General features: G+C 45.8%; 5 non-coding genes across 5 annotated transcripts; 1 reads left to right on the top strand and 4 right to left on the bottom strand.

Moving 5' to 3' along the window:
* Positions 1-16,679: 16,679 nt before the first annotated feature.
* TRNAM-CAU (transfer RNA methionine (anticodon CAU)) lies at positions 16,680-16,751 on the bottom strand. Its single transcript has one exon. It is a non-coding gene; the product is annotated as a tRNA-Met (tRNA).
* A 546-nt stretch (positions 16,752-17,297) lies between these two features.
* On the bottom strand, positions 17,298-17,379 carry TRNAS-GCU (transfer RNA serine (anticodon GCU)). Its single transcript has one exon. It is a non-coding gene; the product is annotated as a tRNA-Ser (tRNA).
* Positions 17,380-18,066: 687 nt separating this feature from the next.
* Positions 18,067-18,138, bottom strand: TRNAT-UGU (transfer RNA threonine (anticodon UGU)). The gene has a single exon. It is a non-coding gene; the product is annotated as a tRNA-Thr (tRNA).
* A 465-nt stretch (positions 18,139-18,603) lies between these two features.
* TRNAS-GCU (transfer RNA serine (anticodon GCU)) lies at positions 18,604-18,680 on the bottom strand. The gene has a single exon. It is a non-coding gene; the product is annotated as a tRNA-Ser (tRNA).
* A 480-nt stretch (positions 18,681-19,160) lies between these two features.
* Positions 19,161-19,255, top strand: TRNAI-UAU (transfer RNA isoleucine (anticodon UAU)). The gene is made up of 2 exons: positions 19,161-19,198; positions 19,220-19,255. It is a non-coding gene; the product is annotated as a tRNA-Ile (tRNA).
* The last annotated feature ends 1,215 nt before the right edge of the window (positions 19,256-20,470 follow it).

The following is a 20,470-nucleotide window of genomic DNA, read 5'->3' on the forward strand; positions in this document are numbered from 1 at the left end:
TATATATATATTACAATTTTATAATAAATTAATATTTGATATCACAATTAAGAATATGACAGTGATCAACACTGGGTGATGTTACACTAGCACACTGATTTAATTACTTAAGTATTAGTATAGGGAGGAAAAGGTAACTGAGAATGCTTTTATGGTTTCAAGGAAAAACAATGATGGAAAGAATGCAGTACAGAAATAACTGGTAGGGTTTCACAAGAGATAATATGTTCGCTTTTCCCCTGGTGGCAATTCACTCCCCCCTATGCAATAGAAGATGGAAGGGAGAGCACACAGTTCTCAGGAATACAATCAAATGTAGTTCAGTTCCCCCCTAGCAAGCTTAGATCACAGGGATGATTTTAAAACACAGGCAAAATCCTTTTAAATGTGGTGGCAATGAAGTAACATATGCTAAAAATGGTTTTTAATTCCCTATAAGAGATTCAGGGTGGGCGATAGCTACTTTAAATTAGTTCTGGATCACTTTAGCAATGCTCTATGAATGATTGTCAGGTTGCAAACGAATTTCAGCAAAGGAAAGCAAGAAGCTGCTATTTTGACAAGTGAAGAAATTTGAGCCAAATCGCAAATCGTGGCACTTTTTCCGAGTGTGTCGAGCGCTATTACGGAATAAGTATAATGAATAGAAAATCGGTTCTGGGTTCGTTGGAAAGCCTAGAACCTTAGCTTTAAAAGTTAAATCTCGCTTCTAGCACAAACGGTTCAAGAGATACGGACGATTTTATAAAGGTGGTTTTTCAGAAATAAAATAATGATTCAAAATGGCAAAATAACAATTTTACAGGTTTAAAATCGGATAATGAACACACGATTCCTATTATGCAGTTCTGGACAGGTTCAAATGTTTTGAATCAAATTATTTTAAGCTAAGAGATTGGGTTTGCACTGTTCTGGCTAAGTACTCACACTATGAATTTGAAATAGGCCGTCAGGGTCTGGTCAGGTTGGGACTGGACTCCAGGCGGTTGGTTCTGAAGTCACAGCTATCTGGGTCAGCTCTGCTGGTCTGGTCTGGTCTGGTCTGGGTCTCTGGTTCTGCTAACAGCGATCTGGTCTGGTCTCTCTGGATACAGCACTGCTTTCTGGGTACTGGTTCTGTTCTGGATTCTGGAGTTTTCCATCAGCGTGCTGCGCAGGAATTCAGTTGAAGGTTGGAAAATGAATGTCCCTGGCTGGCTTCCAGTGGCTCTTTTTATGTCTTTTGAAAATGGGTGTGGATGCTAACTTTCTCTGCCCACCCCACTCATGATTTCATAGGTCAAGGATTTCTCTTTGACCTGATTTGAGAAGGGATCAGTGAGTCATCAGGTGTAATCTTTATGGCATACAGAAAGAACACTCCCCTTTGCTTTTACCTTAGAAAATAATTTTCATAACTAAACACATTTCCCAGATACACAAGTGGTTGACATTACATATACACATCATATATCACATAAGGTAGTTTCTGTTCCAACTCTGATGTTTCTAGGAGCTTGGATTAAGAAATGACAACATTTTGCGCTTTTTGGTTGGTTTACCAATATTGGATTTTTACCAAAAATGACACAGATGTACACCATCTCTCTACACATATTCCAGTAAATTTTCATTTTTCTAGCGTGAACCCCATGTCTGCAATCTCCATAATTCATGACGTTTTGCCTCAGAACATGGTACAGAGTTCTAACACCTCTTAAAATGTGCACAGAAAAATCACAAGAATAATGATATTAATTATATAATTTTGACAAGTCCGTACTATGAATTATCCATCTTTTTAAAATTCTGCTCTGGCCCAGAGGGGTGTGGTTTCCCAAAGCACATGGTGGAATTTCTGGTTTGTCCACTTCCTCCAACTCAAGTTGCTCACAGAGGCACTGCCCCTCCCCGTTTCTCTCAAGAGGAAGCCACTTACGACCCCCCTAATTTAACATTTGCCTGAGCCAAGGAAGGCTCATTTTTCAGTTTCCTGCAGTCCCCAGCTGCTCCTCCCCTAATCCAATCAGGGAGGTGTCATCTCCTTTTGGTGGGGGCAGCAGAATGCAGCCAGGCCTGGGAAGAGTGGCGGAGCAAGTTTCAACTCCTGTCGGGGATAGTTGCCGGGCAGAATTCACTCTCTTTAAGCCAGGCGTCAGCTAAATGTCACTTTTGTTCCCGGTTTTTCTTCATCCAAATCAAACTTACAATTTTTACACATGCAGCTAGAATGCTGATTCTAAGTTCAAAACTATGACATTTAACAGTTGCAAACTATGTGACACTCAAAAGTAGGCCACTCATTTATTTTAAACATTTCGATTTTAGTGGCTTTAAGTCCAATTTCACTTCAGCTGCTGACATCCACAGCTCAGCCAGTTTCATTATGAGCATTATTTTGGGCTCTTTCTCTTTCCAGAATTTGTATGCAGACATGTCTACCTTCTGCCAAATGTCTGCTGGTGTTCATTGAGATTTTTGAATATCTTGCAATGTTTAAAATAGGCATTTTTAGCTTGCATTTCAGAGAAACAAAGGTGATTTCAAAGCGCTTTCTGAGCTAACAGGCACTGCTGTTTTTCCTTTGGCACACATTTCACCCATGGCACTCCTGGCCCATCACGCTCGCACTGGTGGGTGGCAGGTCAGGGGAAAATTTTGGTGTGCACTAAAACTGCACGGTTTTCCTGGATTCTGGCGCAATGTGGGCTTTTACGCCATCTTGGATTTCCTAAGCCCACAGCACCAAATGTTGCAGCATAGTAGTCCAAACGTGGGTCAATACCCATGACAAGCCCCCCCGCCCGACTGCACTTTGATTTCGAGTCTAGGGGGAGTCGGGTGCAAAGGATGTTTTGATCCACGCGCTGGTATGTCCGCATCATATTCTTTCAATTCTGTAGATGGCACAGTTCAGCATCTTTTCCTCCATCCAGTTGGATCGATCGGATCTCCTCGCCGGTCCTGATGGGAAAATTGGGCGGTACCCCGGGCCCCTCGGATCTTTGCTCCCGGTCCCCGGGTCGTCCTCCTTGGTCAGTCTCCATGGTTTCATCTCTCCTAGGATGATAAAGCAAAGCGGCAATACACATTCCTAGACATTTTTCCACCACTAATAATGGTGTGGCGAACATATACATTTTATACATCAGGATACATTTTGCAGTCTTATTTTAAAAACAAGATATAACAGGGAACATTGCATTACGTTACTATCTTTTTGATATGTGGGATATTTTAGAGTTGGAACTGACTTACTCTGGAGCGGCCCCCTCTGGTATTGCAGAGGACTCCCCAGTTGCTGCAGGGTGTACCTGGGATGGCAACACTTTAACTGATTTATATGGACCCACTTGTCTTCCCCTTCCACCAAACTACCTTTGGGGATGCAGATCTTGTATGCAACTGCGGAGATCTTGTCTATAATTTCAAACGGTCCCTTCCATGTAGGCAAACATTTTCGCTGTTTTGCCTGGTTCCTTTGGAAATTGTATAGATAGACCCGGTCTCCCACATTATATTCCTTCCTGGTTGTCTTCAGGTCGTAATGGGTCTTCATACTATCAGCTGATCTTTCTAGATTCCGCTGAGCATAGGCAAAAGCATGTTGGAGGTGTTTCCTCAAATTCTCCACATACTCATGAGTTGTGGAGGCAATTATCAACGTCTGCTCTTGGGTCCTGTAGAGCAAATGCCGGGGAAGCACCATCTTGCGTCCAGTCATCAACTCAAATGGTGACATTTTGGTTGCAGATGAAGGGGTATATCTGATGGGCATTAGGACCAGAGGTAATCGGATATCCCAACTTGGCCCAGAATCTGCCAAACACTTTTTTAATATGCTCACAATGGTTCTGTTGTATCTCTCCACTGCACCAGAAGAGGCTGGCCGGTAAGCAATATGTAGCTTCCTTTTGACCCCCAGTATCTCCCACATCTTTGTCATTACCTCGCTGGTGAAATTGCTACCTCTGTCTGACTCAATCCTTTGAGGTAGACCAAAACGGGAAAAGATGTGGTTAATCATCAGGGCAGCTGCTGTTTCTGCCTTGCAGTTTGGGGCCGGGAGACATTCCACCCACTTGGTAAACAAGCATGTGACCGTCAACATGTACTTGTTTCCCCTAGACGAGCGAATCACAGGGCCTACGAAGTCGATTTGCAAATCTGGCCATGGCAGTGTCATCCCCCTCTTTTGGAGAGGCGCACGGTGTGAGCGATGATGGCTGAAATTGTGCACACACCAGACACCCCTTCAAGTATTGGTCGAGGTCCTGCCCCATGTGTGGACAGTAAGCAACCTCTCTTAAGATCTCAAGTGTTGTATGAAACCCCCTATGACCGGCGGTGGCTGCATCATGGGCGTGACTTAACATCAGGCTTCGGAATGAGGTAGGAACCACCCACTGATCATGGCCAGCTTGGGATTTCCTTACCAACAAACCGTCTTGGATTCGGAACATTTTTGGACATTTCATCAACACTCTAAGGTCCTCTTTCCCAATGTAATCGGTATCCGTCAGGGGAAAGTTCTCAGGGTCGTCAATGTGTTGGTAAAACTTACCAATTATTGGATCCCCCTTTTGAGCCGTAATCAAATTAGCATCTGGGGTCTCCTTACACCATTGTGCAGTTGAAAGATCATTGTGAGCATTTGTCTGGGACCTAGTGATAGCAGTGACCTGGATTTCCCCCAACAGGGACTCAATCTCTATTAGATCCCCTTGGATGGCCCCGGTTTTGGCCAGCTGATCAGCTAAGTCATTTCCCTGACCCTGGATCTTTTTCCAGTAGATGGTCATCCCGTTCGAGGTGACCAGATCATCAATATTTTGGATTAACTTCCCATGTTTCAAGGGTTTGTTATTAGCACATAACATGCCTCTGGTTTGCCAATTAATCAGGTGCTCCACAAACCCGTTCCGTACATAATCTGAATCTGTGATTATGACCAGTTCGTGGAGTTGATGTTGGACAGCAGTGAGGATGGCCTGATGCACAGCCATCAATTCTGCCACCTGACTACTTCGGGGACCGATTTTGTACCCAGCGGAGGGTTCTGGGGAATCCTTCACCCATGCATTCCCTACGCCGGCCACCAGTTCTTTTTCCCCGTTGTTGTCAACAGGGTAAGAGCATTTTTCCACATAGACAGTAGGCATCCCCTCACACTTGTCCTCTTCAAAGACTTTGTGTGGGGAATTAAGGTATGCCTCCATGTTGTCCTTGATTTTTAGACTTTCGTCCTCGAGACAGTTTTCTCTGGCACAATCATGCAAGTCAGCCAGACCTTGCGCGAGGGGACTCTTCTTGTTTTGGCCATATCTGACCTCCACAGGAAAGCCTTGCATTGACAGAATCCAGGAAGTAATTCGGGAATTACTCACATTTCCGGCCCGGATTCTGTCACTTTGGAGGTATTGCAGAGGCTGGTGTGGAGTCTCCACTATGATGTGTACCCCCTGGATGAACGGGCGGTAATTCTTCAATGCCCACCCCGTTGCCAGGAGTGCCTTCTCACAATCGTTGAATTTTTCCTCCACAGAGGATAAAGTTTTGCTCCCATAGGAGATTACTTTATTGACCTTGTCATGCTTTTGGTATAATACTGCCGTCAAGCACGTATCAAAGAACCCTGTCTCCAGGAAGAACTCCTTGTTTCTGACAGGGTAAGCTAGGCAAGGCGCTTGTGAGAGGCTTCTTTTGAGTTGTCTTACTGCCTCGGATTGTTCTGGACCCCATTCCCACTTGACCCCCCCCTTCAAGAGATGAATCAGGGGTCTGTTGATCTCTGCATAGCCCTCAATGAACTTTCTGCTGTAATTAGTCAGTCCAATGAGGCTCCTTAGTTCCCGCAGAGTTGTGGGATCCTTCAGTTTCTGAAGTGCTTCCACTTTCTTTTCTTGGGCACAGAGACCCTGAGGAGTAATCTCCCAAGAAATTAACACGGGTTCTACACCACTGTGCTTTCTGAAAGTAAAGTTTTGCTCCCAAGACCCTCAACTGTGTCAGAACATAACGGATCTCCGCTATATGTTCCTCCACAGATGAATTTTTGATGAGGACATCATCTACATAAGCCAGGTTACCCCTCGCACCCAGGTCGGGCATGGCCTTCTGTAGTAAATGTTGAATTAATTGCCGGAGTTGAGGTATCCGAACGGAGTTCGGGTCCATGTGTACTGCTGGCCCCCAAAGGTAAAAGCCAGTTTGTACTGGTCCTCCCTACTGACGGGCACGGTCCAGTATCCATTCGTCAGGTCTATTGCAGTGAATACCTGTGACCCCTGAATCTGGGCCAGCCCTTGGTCAATGTAGGGCAGAGGCCATCGGGAAGTATGGACCCGTTTGTTGAGCTCCCTAAGGTCGGCGCAGAGTCTCCACTGGCCGTTTGGCTTCAATATTCCCAGGACCGGATTATTGAAGGTGCTGTGTACTGGACGGATTATCCCCCGGGACTCAAGGTTCTTAATTATTTCAGTAAGGGACTCCATTGATGCGAGAGGCAAGCAATATTGCTTCACAAACACTGGAGTCATGCCAGGGTCCGTGGGAATTGTTGTTGTGTGGATGTCGGTGCGACCACAGTCATATGAGTCTACCGCAAAGAGATCTTGGAAATCCAAGAAAACTTGTTTCAACTTTTGCTTCTGTTCCAGAGTCACACAGGCATCAGCTAGGTTGACTCTCTCTTCCACCATCTGCCTGAAGCCTGGAAAGACTTCTGGTTTGGCTATCTCAGCGGCCTCCTCCAGCTGGGTGGAGAAGTCCCTGGTCAGAGTGCTGATTTGGACTGGAGGCTTCAAGTGGGAAAGGCAGCCCTCATGGACCTGGAAAATCACCTCATCCCTTCTGAAGTCACAAGTCACATCTTCCTTGCCATAAGGGCAGGAAGTGTACACCAGGAAGTTCCCCCCATGCCGGGTGAAGATCCTGTCTGGTGTTGTATTGTCCTCACTGTCACTGTCAAAACAGTCCTTGGGGATCGGTCCTAACAGTTAATTCCCTAAATCAATGGAAAAATGTCGGTTATTAACCGCCATTCCAATAATGGTCCCTGCGGCTAGAGTAATACTCTTTAAGTCGCCGTTCAGGGTCGGACTGGCCCTTTCGGTCTTTCGGCCCGTGGCCGAACGACTTTGGGGTCTCCTGGGGCCGGTTTTCCGGCAGCCACCTCTGGGCCGGTTTAAAAAAAAAAAAAAAAAAGTCTTTTTTTTTTTTGCATGTGTGCGCTGCAGACAGTGCGCCGAGCCGTGAGTATTCGCGGCGACGCGGCCCGCGCGCGGCCAAGTCAGATGGGGATGGCCGGGGGGGAGGGGGTGGAGAGTGAGTCGCCTCGCCTGCCAGTGCCCTGGTGTGAGTGAGGAGCAGGGCCGGGAGGCGGGAGCCAGCCAGGAGGGGCGAGGGGGGGTGCCACGCGCCGGCGGCGCCGGCTGCTCTGCACAATCATCATAGCAAGGTAACACTAGTAGTCACTAGATGTTACCTTGCTTTGATGATTGCATGTGCATCTGCATGCATGCATCATAATTTATGATGCATGCAGATGCAGATGCATGTGCATAATTCACGGGCCGGTGTCGCGTCGGTGGGCCAGCTGGGCGCCCGCCAGTGCCACTGCAGGGGGCCAGTGAGCCTGCCGTCAGCTCACGAGCCTCTGGCCTGCAGCTGCGGCGGCCACAGCCCACAGAGAGAAGAATGACAGTTGTGAATCTGTACTGTGGGAGGGAGGCAGGCTGAACTTAGCAATTGCAAACACGGTACACCGACCAAAGCAATTGTAACACCTGCCTCCCTCCTCCGTCCTCCCCCCTCCGAGACCTCCTGACCCTGGGGGGTGCAGCCTGCCTGCGGGCTCCGCTGAGCTGGGGCCGAGGCGCTGAGCCTGGCACTGTAAACACAGTGACTGACACTTCACATTGATATCACACTTGCTTTCAACTTTGCTGCAGGAAGTAAGTAACACTTCTTTGCAAAGTTGAAAGCAAGTTAGCAGCTGTCTTCAACTTGTGTGCCTGGGGGCTGGGCTGGGCCCCGGGGCTGCCAGCACCGTGGACGAATGCCTGCCCAATTTGCCGCCAAATGCATTCATACATTATGCTGCTGGAGAGGCTGGGCTGCTGCTATATGAGCCCCAGTGCCCCACAACACAAGCACTGAAGCACACACCGTCTGCAGTGGACCTCCTCGACTCTCGAGACCGACAAGCGACGACAGTGCCAGTGCCCACAGCCCACACAGGACAGGAGGACCACAAGGCAGCACTGAGGCGGCCGGCCAGCAGACAGTGGAGTGTCCAGTGCCAGTGCCGGCCACACAGACAGCAGCAGGCAGCCCAGCCAACAGCCAGCCAACTGAGGTAAGGAGTGGACTGTCTTTTCAGGGGCTTTCCCTGCCATGCCATGCCATGTGAGTGTGCCTGGGGTGGGGCGGGGGGGGCTGCATGCAGGTCTGCTGTGTGAAGTGATACAAGAATGGATCACCATATGTATCATTAATATCACTGCAGGTACTACTTTAACATTTTTTTATGGATCTTTCCCAATCTTTCCAGTTTTGGAGGGGCATTAGAAACTTTTTGTTTGGAATACTTCACCCAAATCCGAGCAGCCAGCCAAAGGTTTACTGGCAGGAGATTTGGTCGAAGCCAAATCCATTGAATCTTATTAACTGAATTTGGCTGGGATCTTGCAGTTTGAGCTGGCCCGTCCTTTTTGGGGTGGAGCCAAGCCTAATATGATATGATAGGTTATTTATAACGCTCTTAATACCCGAAGGTTTCTAAGCGCGAACCGGGGGAATCGAACTTGTGTTGCTCTGTGTCGTCTTGCTTCCAAGGTGAGCGTGTTGCCCCTGAGCTATCCTCCCGAGACAAAGCCTGGTTGGCACATGTTTTTCCCCCTTTTTAATAGCCTGACAGGCTGCAGAACGGGAGCTGCAGGGTTCTGTAGAGGAATGCGAGTTCTAATGATTCAACAGTTCTGGGTACTAATTATTAAGACTGGGTGCAAATTCCCCCTCTATTCATGTTTACATTTTACAATCTGTCCCCAAGTCCTTTATTTTAGATATACAAAGCTTCTAGAAGTTTCCAGAAAAAAAAACTCTCTCTACCTGCTTTGACATAAAAAGAACCATGTGTAAATCATTAGAACAGAACAAAGCACAACGGCTAACCTCTGGCCTGACGGCAAACCTACCTGAGACACAAGTACATTATAATAACTTTTTTTATTTACATAGCGCTTTTACCCAAAGCGCTTTACATAGAACAAATGTTACATACATTTATATTACCCAATAGAAGATGTTACTCAGGAAGAAAGCCCGAGTCGACATTGCCGGGATTTGAACCTGTGAATCAAACAGATTGCACGAACGAGAGCTCAACCTAGTGAGCTATCTTACCAGCTGTATGAATTAGTTGAACAATCCATTTCACAGTCATTTCACGGAAACAAGTATTTCATCTGAGTACATAAAACTCATGTACCGCTGTGCAGTGCATTAAATCTTCAGAAATTCAAATGAGAACAAAAAAAAAATACTTTCAGGCAGTGTTGAGTAAAGCTGTCAACTTTAAACCATGGCCATTTTGCGTCGGCTGCGTTTTTTCCCCCACTTTCCTGCCAGAATCTCACATAAGTGACATAACCCACGTTTCGCCTCCCATCTCTCTTGAGCAGGGCATCATTCGTCGACAGTATCCGATTCCTTCACGCAGATTAGGCCGCAAATGGCCGGGTCCGCTCCCTGAGCATTTCGCTTCATTCATCACTGTGGTTTTTTTTTGGGTTGATTTTTGTTTTGTTTTGTTTTAACGCCAGTGACACTAGGCACCTGCTGTACTGCCTGCCATGTGAAGTATGGGGCTATACGAATTCCAGAAAAGAGGGAGTGTGGAACACTGGCCATACAAACCAGCAGTGCTGGGATCCATGAATGGAATATTGTCAGGGCAGATGACCTGGTCAAGTCATAATGAATTCATTACTAGCACACTTTACAGGAAACAAATGGAGGGGGGGGGCCAAGCCCAGAATCGCACCACTTCATTCCTAAATCCTATTTGTCTCAATGACTTGACCCACTCCTTTACCCTTCACTTTGTTTTATTTTAGAAAAGCCCACGCATTTATTTGTTTAAGATGTACAGTACACATACAAGTGCTTGGATGGTGCAGAGACCACAAAAACTAGTATTAGGCGCTACTATGAACAAGAGCGCAGGGTCTGGATGAGCCGGGATTTTAGCTGTTTCCGGAGCGAGGAGGTGAAATGTGTCTAGGTGGTAAAAGCAACCCAGTGGTCTACAGATGGGAACGGTTTCAGTTATGTTTAGGGCAAATGGCTCATTTGTAGGAGAGGGCACGTGTGTGCATTACATGTGGGCGGCGCGCCTTCTGTAATAATGGATTGGTCAGAGTGAGGGGACTACGTTACAAGAATGTACTGCTTTTCGCGTTTCTTCTCTGCTTGACTGCAAAAGGTCAAATTCAGAAAATGTGTAAGCCAGAAAAGGCATTAACCTGCACATAGAGACTTAGGACCGCCTTTTGGTTTTTCCAAATTCGAATGTTAAAGCATCGCAGCGGTATTTCAAAATGAGTGCGTTTTTTTACGACTCTGTGACCTGCCTGTAAACATATGTGGGGAGGGGTGTTAAGGGTAATAATTGAGGTGGGGGCAAGGTGGGGCTCCAGGGGTGTCCCACCTGCATATATTTGCTGAAATATGGCTTAAAAGAACAAAATATTAGATGGATTTGGAGTCGATCAAATCTCCTTGATGAAGTCACATTCTCTCTCTCTCTCTCTCTCTCTCTCTCTCTCTCTTTTTTTCTCTCTCCCCCCCTCTCTCTCTCTCCTTTTCTCTCTCTCTCTCTCTCTCTCTCTCTCTCTCTCTCTATCTCTCTCTCTCTCTCTCTCTCCATATAATAGGTAGTATAAATAGGGTGACCAGATTTAAAAAGTAACAGACCGGGACAGGGCAACTAACATAAAAGTAGGAATAGCGCTTGAAAGTGGCTGTCAAGGCACTACATTTCAATAGTGGTTGGAGCAGAAGGAGGTTCAAGTGTTATTGGTGGAATAAACATATATTATAATTATTTTATGACAAATTACCACCAGCTTTGAAGCACTACACTTGTGTTTAAGCGCTTTACAAATAATTACAATCACAATCTTAATTTGTAAAATGTCACATTCCTACTGTTTGAGATTGGGCATTCCTGCCTGCCAGCTAAGAAGACCTACTACCAAAAACCAGGAACAATGCAGTGAAAAAAATAATCTTGAGAAAGGGGGACAGAGCAGAGCATCCGATTACGGGACAGTCCCGGCAAAACTCTTAACTATAAAGGAACAACTTTATGGCACTCATTTCCTTGGTGACTTTCCTACTTATTATCATCAGTGTGCCGTCTGCCCTCTGTTCGTTCTGTTGTGATCGTCTGGGGTCACTGTGACAAATGTACACATTTATAAACATTTACATTGCACACACCTGCACCCCCCATAATGACGTCCTAGAGCGATGGAAGTGCGTGCGAGTGATTCTATGCATAGCTTTGAAATCGCCTTCCTTTGCAAGTCAGGGCCAGCGTTTTACACTCATATTTAGTTATAAAATGGCCATATCCCGCCTGTGACCCCTCCACGGCCACCCCACACAAAAATGATGCCCCATCTGATCTCAACTGCATTTCAATGGAATGTGCAAATAAATAGTGTCAATATTTAAAAGCATGAGGACTTCATTACAATGTTGATAGGCTCGGAGCTGTGTGCTGCGGTTTGGGGGGTATGTTTAGTTGCGTCTCGTGCATCTGGTTGCCCGAGTTCACCTTGTATATGTTTGAGAGGGTATATGTGGTGGACGTGCAGTAAGTATCGCGTGTGTGTTACTGGACGTTCATGATTGTGTTGGGTGCACCACATATGTACTGTGCGTGATTATGTGTGAATATATAGTTTATGTTGCTCATGTCTGTATGTGGTTGGTTGGCGCAGTATATATGTGTGTGTGTGTGTGTCTGCCTGTGTATGTCTCTGCAGAGAATGTGTATCTTGGATGTGTCTGTGAGTTGGTCTTTGCTTATGTAGATGCGACATGCAAACATGTGTTTTGTTAGTGTAACAATCAAGCGAGTAATGTGTATGTGTGTGTTTCGTGTGTATCTATGTTGTGGATGGTATGTCGTGGTGTAGGTGTGCGGAGACGGAGTAAGTGTTCTGAGTATTTGTTTGTGATGCATTATGGAGGCACCTGTGTGTGTGTGTGTGTGTGTGTGTGTGTGTGTGTGTCAAATCTTTGTCTGCTGTATGTGTGCATTTGGTTTGGGTATCTGCTGGTGTGTGTTATCCACCTACGTGCCTTAGTAGGTGCAGCGTGTTTCCATACCAGTATATCAGCGCATATGGGCCAATTTACCAAATTACTGTGAATGCAAGCAGATGTCCAAGGCCAAATGATAATGTTGTGTTATTATATAGCACTTACTTGTAAGAGCTTCATATAGACCAAATATACCTACAAACTCACTCAACCTGTGTTGGTACTCACTCAACCTCAGCAGGATAAAAGGCTGACCTCTCTGGGAGCTGAACCTGCAACCTGCAGAGCACACGCACATTGCAGTAGTGAGCGCTGAACCCACTGAGCTATCTTACCGGCTATAGCTATCAGAAAACTAGCCACTTAAGAAACACAGAGCCACATGCTGCTGACCACAGCCCAGGAGCCCCAATTTTAAATTAGGGGTAGCAAGGGAGACCACAGGGGTAGCAAGGGAGGCTTCAGGGGTCACCAGGCAGAGCCCTGGCAACCCCTACATGACATCCATGCCAGATGTGGTTTGATTTACAAATACCTGTTTCATTACCTTGCGCTATCTATTGCCTGACATATGTGGGAATTTGCTCCTCTACCTGTTACTAAATGGGTGCAGCAACGTTCACAGAGAATGATCAGGAGCCGATTGTGTTTGAGCTAGCTTTACCATAGCTGGGAGCAGGCTGTACCAGTTATGCTGTACGGCCCCTTGGGCATCAGAGCTGGTTGTATTTGTTGGGCAATATGGGCAAGAGCGAAATGTAACTGTATCCGTTCTGGAAGCTGGCTGTACCTGTTCATTGGCATGAATAGTTAGGTAAAGAGTATTGCATGCTGCTACATTGCTCTCAAAGCATTTAGGCTTCCTTGATAGAGATGGATTGTGGCCCTGCCCATGGTAAAACATGACTTTTTTTCTGTGGGGAGGGGTTGCAACTGGGGGAAAAGATGAGGGAAAAAGTGTCAGTACTGAAAAGTCAGTTGAGCTGGGAGCAGCCTCGGACTGGCCTGTAGGACAATAGGCCCAGGGCCAACCAAAAACACAAAATGCTGGTGTGGGACCGTTTTTTTGGCCAAAGTGGGACCCTTATTGGCCCATGTGGGCCAGTTTGATGAGTTAATTCACACTGCGACTAGTAGTTTTGACCAGTGTTGCTTGCTGAATAAATATTCTTTAAAATATACAATTTGCATGTCACTTTATCAAAAAGCTCCGCCTGGGTACTATTCAAACAGTATCACAAAAGGAATGAAAAGCCATTTGCAACTGCGGGCCACTTTTTCTTTGGTGCCTGAGACAATTGCATGGCCCAGTCTGACCCCGGATGATAGCTAGCCTTTGTTGCTGACTGTGTGCAGTTCGGAAGCACCCCACAGTGTCTTTCTCGAGGGCATAGGGGCATTGGTATCCCGAAAGGGGTCACTTTTTCTGAGGCAAGGGGTGGGCCACTTTTTTGAGGGGAGTGGTGGGCCACTTTTTTTTTGTTGTCCGGGCCTATTTCTTGTCCCAGTCCGACCCTGACCACAATGCGTTCCTTGTTGAGGTACATCCAGCCGTTTGCAGGAAAACTGCCTCACTTGCTGTTGAGAAAAATTCATCAAAGTCCTGGGGTGTTTATAGGCATCGCCAAGATGACATTGGGAGGTGTTTCAATTGACAGGTGTTGAATATGAGGAAGAGCATCATGCTGGCTCCAGTGGCACTGCCTGCAGCATGACAAAAATGTAGAAGGGACATTTGACTGCACCATTGGCTGAACATCAGTGGCAAAGTGTATATCAGGCTAAAAGGTAAGCTCCAGTGGCACAATATGGGCACTACAAGGCACCCATAATTTGGTGTCAGCTAAAAAGACAATGCCAGAGCTTGTGGGTGCTTTTGTACACTTGTGTGTGTGTTTGTGGGTGTAGTTTCATGTCGAAAACCAAAACACAGCAGCTCCAGTGGCGCAATCGGCGGTACTTATACAGCAGTACATGCAGTGAGCAATGCCGAGGTTGTGAGTTCAAGCCTCACCTGGAGCAACTTTGGAACTTTTTACTAATTCACCTCAAAACTGAATTATTGAACCAATAAATGTTCTGGACATTTTTTGGTTCACCTCAAGGTTTCCTTGATTGTCAGTTAATGTTGTATGACAGCTCCTCTGCCTTTTAGACATGGAATACTCATTGCAAGTTATTTATGGGGTGTTTGCGCTTTAAATACAGCTACGGAGGGTTTTTGAAAATAGAACAGAAAATAAAAAATGTCAACTGTTATTATACTCCATTTTCTGCTGAGCACCACTTACGGAAGACATTTGTAAAGGTAGAAAAAGGGTTACTGGAGTAGGATCCAGGAGACAATATCAACTTACAAAGAATAATGTTGTCTATTTACTGCATTATCGCCTTTGAAGCAAACCTCTGAGAATAAATACCCTTTCACTAATCAGGCAGTCACTTTGATAAAATCAAGCAGAACAAGGATGCTGATAGGAACTCGCCTCATTTGCATATGGGCTAGGGCTTCTGGGAGCCATGAGAATTAGGAGTTGAAGGTTTTGCAGATCGAGATTGCTAAAGGGCTGGGCATTTGCACAGACCTCTCCATGCCTGATTGGTGCCGAAGGTTAGTTGCAAGTGGTCCCCTGCTCACCCTACCTTACACAGGGCCATGCCCAGTTAGGCCCCTCAGGGCTAGGCCCGGCAGGGCTAAGCCCGGCGTTTGTCAGGCGAAGTGCCTGGACCCCTGCTCATCATACCTCAGAATCTGGTCTAGCTATTGCAGACATGGGGAATGGTGCTTATATCCCATTGACAGCGCCCACAAGCTGCATACTAATAGCCAATGATGTGTGAATGCGGTCAGGGTAGCAGACATATAGAACAATTGGGTGGGTTCGCTTCCGAACTGGATGCACAGGAGCAGGAGAGAATGGCTGTTGGCGATGTATGCAACTTGCTCTGCGTGAACACATCTACCGACCCCTTCCCCTAGACACACACACACACATAGCCATTGGAGCTATGCAGAGCTAATCAGAAAGATTGGTAATCATTAGAACATGAAAGATATGTGTTCATTTTTTATTAAACTTGTGGACTCCCGCAGAAACGGAGGGACTCACATCTCTAATTGAGGCTTGCTTACCTCTATACAAATGTGTTTGCTGGCTGTCTTTCTTCAACTGGTATGTGCGGTTGTGTCTGTCTTTGTCTTTCAACACGCCTGGCACGTTTACATTATCAAAGAGATGATTGTATGGAGATGGGGAACACCCCTCCGTTGCATTGTGAACTTGAACAGTCTTTTCACCAAAGCAGCTACATGCGACATTGCAAGGTTTTTGTCAGTCTTTGCCTGAAAACATTAGGCCTTCCTCTCGAACTCTATTTCACTCCTTCTGTGGAAGACTTCAATGATGAGGATGCATCCCGTCATAAAATGTTCTCTGTAGATGGTGCTGATTGGTGCCGAAGGTTAGTTGCAAGTGGTCCCCTGCTCACCCTACCTTACACAGGGCCATGCCCAGTTAGGCCCCTCAGGGCTAGGCCCGGCAGGGCTAAGCCCGGCGTTCGTCAGGCGAAGTGCCTGGACCCCTGCTCATCATACCTCAGAATCTGGTCTAGCTATTGCAGACATGGGGAATGGTGCTTATATCCCATTGACAGCGCCCACAAGCTGCACACTAATAGCCAATGATGTGTGAATGCGGTCAGGGTAGCAGACATATAGAACAATTGGGTGGGTTCGCTTCCGAACTGGATGCACAGGAGCAGGAGAGAATGGCTGTTGGCGATGTATGCAACTTGCTCTGCGTGAACACATCTACCGACCCCTTCCCCTACACACACGGGCACATACACACACACACACACACATAGCCATTGGAGCTATGCAGAGCTAATCAGAAAGATTGGTAATCATTAGAACATGAAAGATATGTGTTCATTTTTTATTAAACTTGTGGACTCCCGCAGAAACGGAGGGACTCACATCTCTAATTGAGGCTTGCTTACCTCTATACAAATGTGTTTGCTGGCTGTCTTTCTTCAACTGGTATGTGCGGTTGTGTCTGTCTTTGTCTTTCAACACGCCTGGCACGTTTACATTATCAAAGAGATGATTGTATGGAGATGGGGAACACCCCTCCGTTGCATTGTGAACTTGAACAGTCTTTTCACCAAAGCAGCTACATGCGACATTGCAAGGTTTTTGTCAGTCTTTGCCTGAAAACATTAGGCCTTCCTCTCGAACTCTATTTCACTCCTTCTGTGGAAGACTTCAATGATGAGGATGCATCCCGTCATAAAATGTTCTCTGTAGATGGTGCAACTCTGGCTTCTCTTCCCCGTGCTTTTTGAAAATAATCCGCCCGAGGCCCTGATGAGGTTTGAACTCATGACCCCTGGTTTATGAGACCAGTGCTCTGCCACTGAGCTACAAGGCCACCTGCTGCTTGCTCACAGCCAACAACAGAAAGTGCAAAGAAACCATGGGTTTTACCTAGGTAGATCTCCAGGTATATGAATTTCTGGTTGTGTAAAAATGGCTGTATATCTCTGCATGTGTTCAGTACGTCATCATACATCTGATTTGCGAAAGCGTGTGTGCTTATGTTGGTGATACATTGTCGGTATGCGTTTGAGTATGTACTTTTACGGGTATGTATGTACTGAGTAGGATGCTGAACAGGTTCATGAGTTTAGATAGCAGGTCAGAATGATGGCAAAAGGAACATGTAAAAGGCAGACAACTAAAAGAAAAAAGAATTTGGGATGTAAGCTTGGGAATTTACTAACTGCGCTGATTTTGGCTCCTATAATAGTAAAGAATGGAAACCTACGAGGAAAGTCTTTGACTAATTTCATTCTCCGCCTGCACCAATGAACTTATTTTTACATCTCTATTTCCATATCTGTACTCATTCCTGTCTTTCACAGGGAGGTTGAAAGACTTTGGTCTATGTTTAAATGCAGACTATAAAGAAAAAATACGACGAAGGTGGGATTCGAACCCACGCGTGCAGAGCACAATGGATTAGCAGTCCATCGCCTTAACCACTCGGCCACCTCGTCTGTTTGGGAACGGTGCTCGAGTCCCATGCTTAAAGAAGAGATAAAACAATGGTGGTGCAAAGTCAGTGAAAAATAGATCATGTTTGTCATAGTAGAAACAAGATCGTTGACTCGTTCTTCCTTACCCGGCCATTGATAGATAAACACATCAAGTTGAAGTTCAGAAAAATATAACAAGAGCTCCTGGAGGGTTCACAAGACTAATCCAGAGGAAGGTGCTTGAGCTTCCGTATGGCACATCATTAGTAGTAAAACCAGCATAACGCAAGCTCCAGTTTCCCAGTGTTTGGCATCATTCAACGTTTCCAGCCAAGATCAAAGTTCAGATGCTGCTGCTTCCTGTGATGTCATTGAATTTAAATAGTGAGTGATGGCAATAACCCTTTTCCAATTAAATTTTGCCACATCAACGTCCCTGAAAATAGAGAAAGGCGTGCAACCCAGAACCGCTGTACTGTTCAATAGAGTAAGGGCTTCACCGTGATCATCTGCATCTGTCATCACAAGATTATCAAGGTCTTTTTCTTGAAGAAATTAGGTCCAGAAAGCCGACCTTCCCCACAGACTATTCAGACACCTTGCGCTTGTGGCTTTGTTATAGGCCCGAATCCATTGGTAAAAGGTTGCACAGGTACAATGTGCAATATCAGTTCCTATTCAACAATGTTCAAGAAAATTACCATTTGGAGGCCCTGATGAGGATCGAACTCACGACCCCTGGTTTACAAGACCAGTGCTCTGCCACTGAGCTACAGAGCCCCTCAGGTTCTGACGCATAACAGCAACACAACGAGCACACAACATGATGTTTACTGGGTAGATATATTTGAAGGGTGTGTGAGAATGTATGTATATGATTGTGATTTGACCTGTTTTTTTCTGGCCGATTTTTTGAGGAGCAGCTAATTTGTGCGTATTCCGCGCAATTTTAGGGTGACTAATGAGGAGATGTGATGCGTGAAAGTTGAAAAAAACATGTACATGGCAGCAGAGAGACAATATGGATATTACCTTTGCTTTTTTAAATTTCTATCTGGATTCTGGCTCAAAGGGTAGTCAAGCACAGCAGATTGCATTCCTGCCAGTAACACGACAACCTTGTTTGTGTCCTTCTTAATCAACTAACATGCATATTTTCACTTTTGTCTGTATGTTCTTTGAAAGCCAATGGCAATGGTGCTTAGAGCAATGCAGATGTTTAAAAAAGATTTCAAAAGTTAAAATCGACGAAGGTGGGATTCGAAACCACGCGTGTACAGCAGATTAGCAGTCCATCGCCTTAACCACTCGGCCACCTCGTCTACAGGGATTATGTTAGGCATTCAAGTCTTTACAGGTAATAACACAAACATCTTCAAAATAGAACCACAATGCGTTCCTTGTTGAGGTACATCCAGCCGTTTGCAGGAAAACTGCCTCACTTGCTGTTGAGAAAAATTCATCAAAGTCCTGGGGTGTTTATAGGCATCGCCAAGATGACATTGGGAGGTGTTTCAATTGACACGTGTTGAATATGAGGAAGAGCATCATGCTGGCTCCAGTGGCACTGCCTGCAGCATGACAAAAATGTAGAAGGGACATTTGACTGCACCATTGGCTGAACATCAGTGGCAAAGTGTATATCAGGCTAAAAGGTAAGCTCCAGTGGCACAATATGGGCACTACAAGGCACCCATAATTTGGTGTCAGCTAAAAAGACAATGCCAGAGCTTGTGGGTGCTTTTGTACACTTGTGCGTGTGTTTGTGGGTGTAGTTTCATGTCGAAAACCAAAACACAGCAGCTCCAGTGGCGCAATCGGTTAGCGCGTGGTACTTATACAGCAGTACATGCAGTGAGCAATGCCGAGGTTGTGAGTTCAAGCCTCACCTGGAGCAACTTTGGCACTTTTTACTAATTCACCTCAAAACTGAATTATTGAACCAATAAATGTTCTGGACATTTTTTGGTTCACCTCAAGGTTTCCTTGATTGTCAGTTAATGTTGTATGACAGCTCCTCTGCCTTTTAGACATGGAATACTCATTGCAAGTTATTTATGGGGTGTTTGCGCTTTAAATACAGCTACGGAGGGTTTTTGAAAATAGAACAGAAAATAAAAAATGTCAACTGTTATTATACTCCATTTTCTGCTGAGCACCACTTACGGAAGACATTTGTAAAGGTAGAAAAAGGGTTACTGGAGTAGGATCCAGGAGACAATATCAACTTACAAAGAATAATGTTGTCTATTTACTGCATTATCGCCTTTGAAGCAAACCTCTGAGAATAAATACCCTTTCACTAATCAGGCAGTCACTTTGATAAAATCAAGCAGAACAAGGATGCTGATAGGAACTCGCCTCATTTGCATATGGGCTAGGGCTTCTGGGAGCCATGAGAATTAGGAGTTGAAGGTTTTGCAGATCGAGATTGCTAAAGGGCTGGGCATTTGCACAGACCTCTCCATGCCTGATTGGTGCCGAAGGTTAGTTGCAAGTGGTCCCCTGCTCACCCTACCTTACACAGGGCCATGCCCAGTTAGGCCCCTCAGGGCTAGGCCCGGCAGGGCTAAGCCCGGCGTTCGTCAGGCGAAGTGCCTGGACCCCTGCTCATCATACCTCAGAATCTGGTCTAGCTATTGCAGACATGGGGAATGGTGCTTATATCCCATTGACAGCGCCCACAAGCTGCATACTAATAGCCAATGATGTGTGAATGCGGTCAGGGTAGCAGACATATAGAACAATTGGGTGGGTTCGCTTCCGAACTGGATGCACAGGAGCAGGAGAGAATGGCTGTTGGCGATGTATGCAACTTGCTCTGCGTGAACACATCTACCGACCCCTTCCCCTACACACACGGGCACATACACACACACACACACATAGCCATTGGAGCTATGCAGAGCTAATCAGAAAGATTGGTAATCATTAGAACATGAAAGATATGTGTTCATTTTTTATTAAACTTGTGGACTCCCGCAGAAACGGAGGGACTCACATCTCTAATTGAGGCTTGCTTACCTCTATACAAATGTGTTTGCTGGCTGTCTTTCTTCAACTGGTATGTGCGGTTGTGTCTGTCTTTGTCTTTCAACACGCCTGGCACGTT

The sequence above is a fragment of the Ambystoma mexicanum genome, chromosome 13, assembly GCF_040938575.1.
Source record: "Ambystoma mexicanum isolate Mex_15411 chromosome 13, UKY_AmexF1_1, whole genome shotgun sequence".
Lineage (NCBI taxonomy): Eukaryota > Metazoa > Chordata > Amphibia > Caudata > Ambystomatidae > Ambystoma > Ambystoma mexicanum.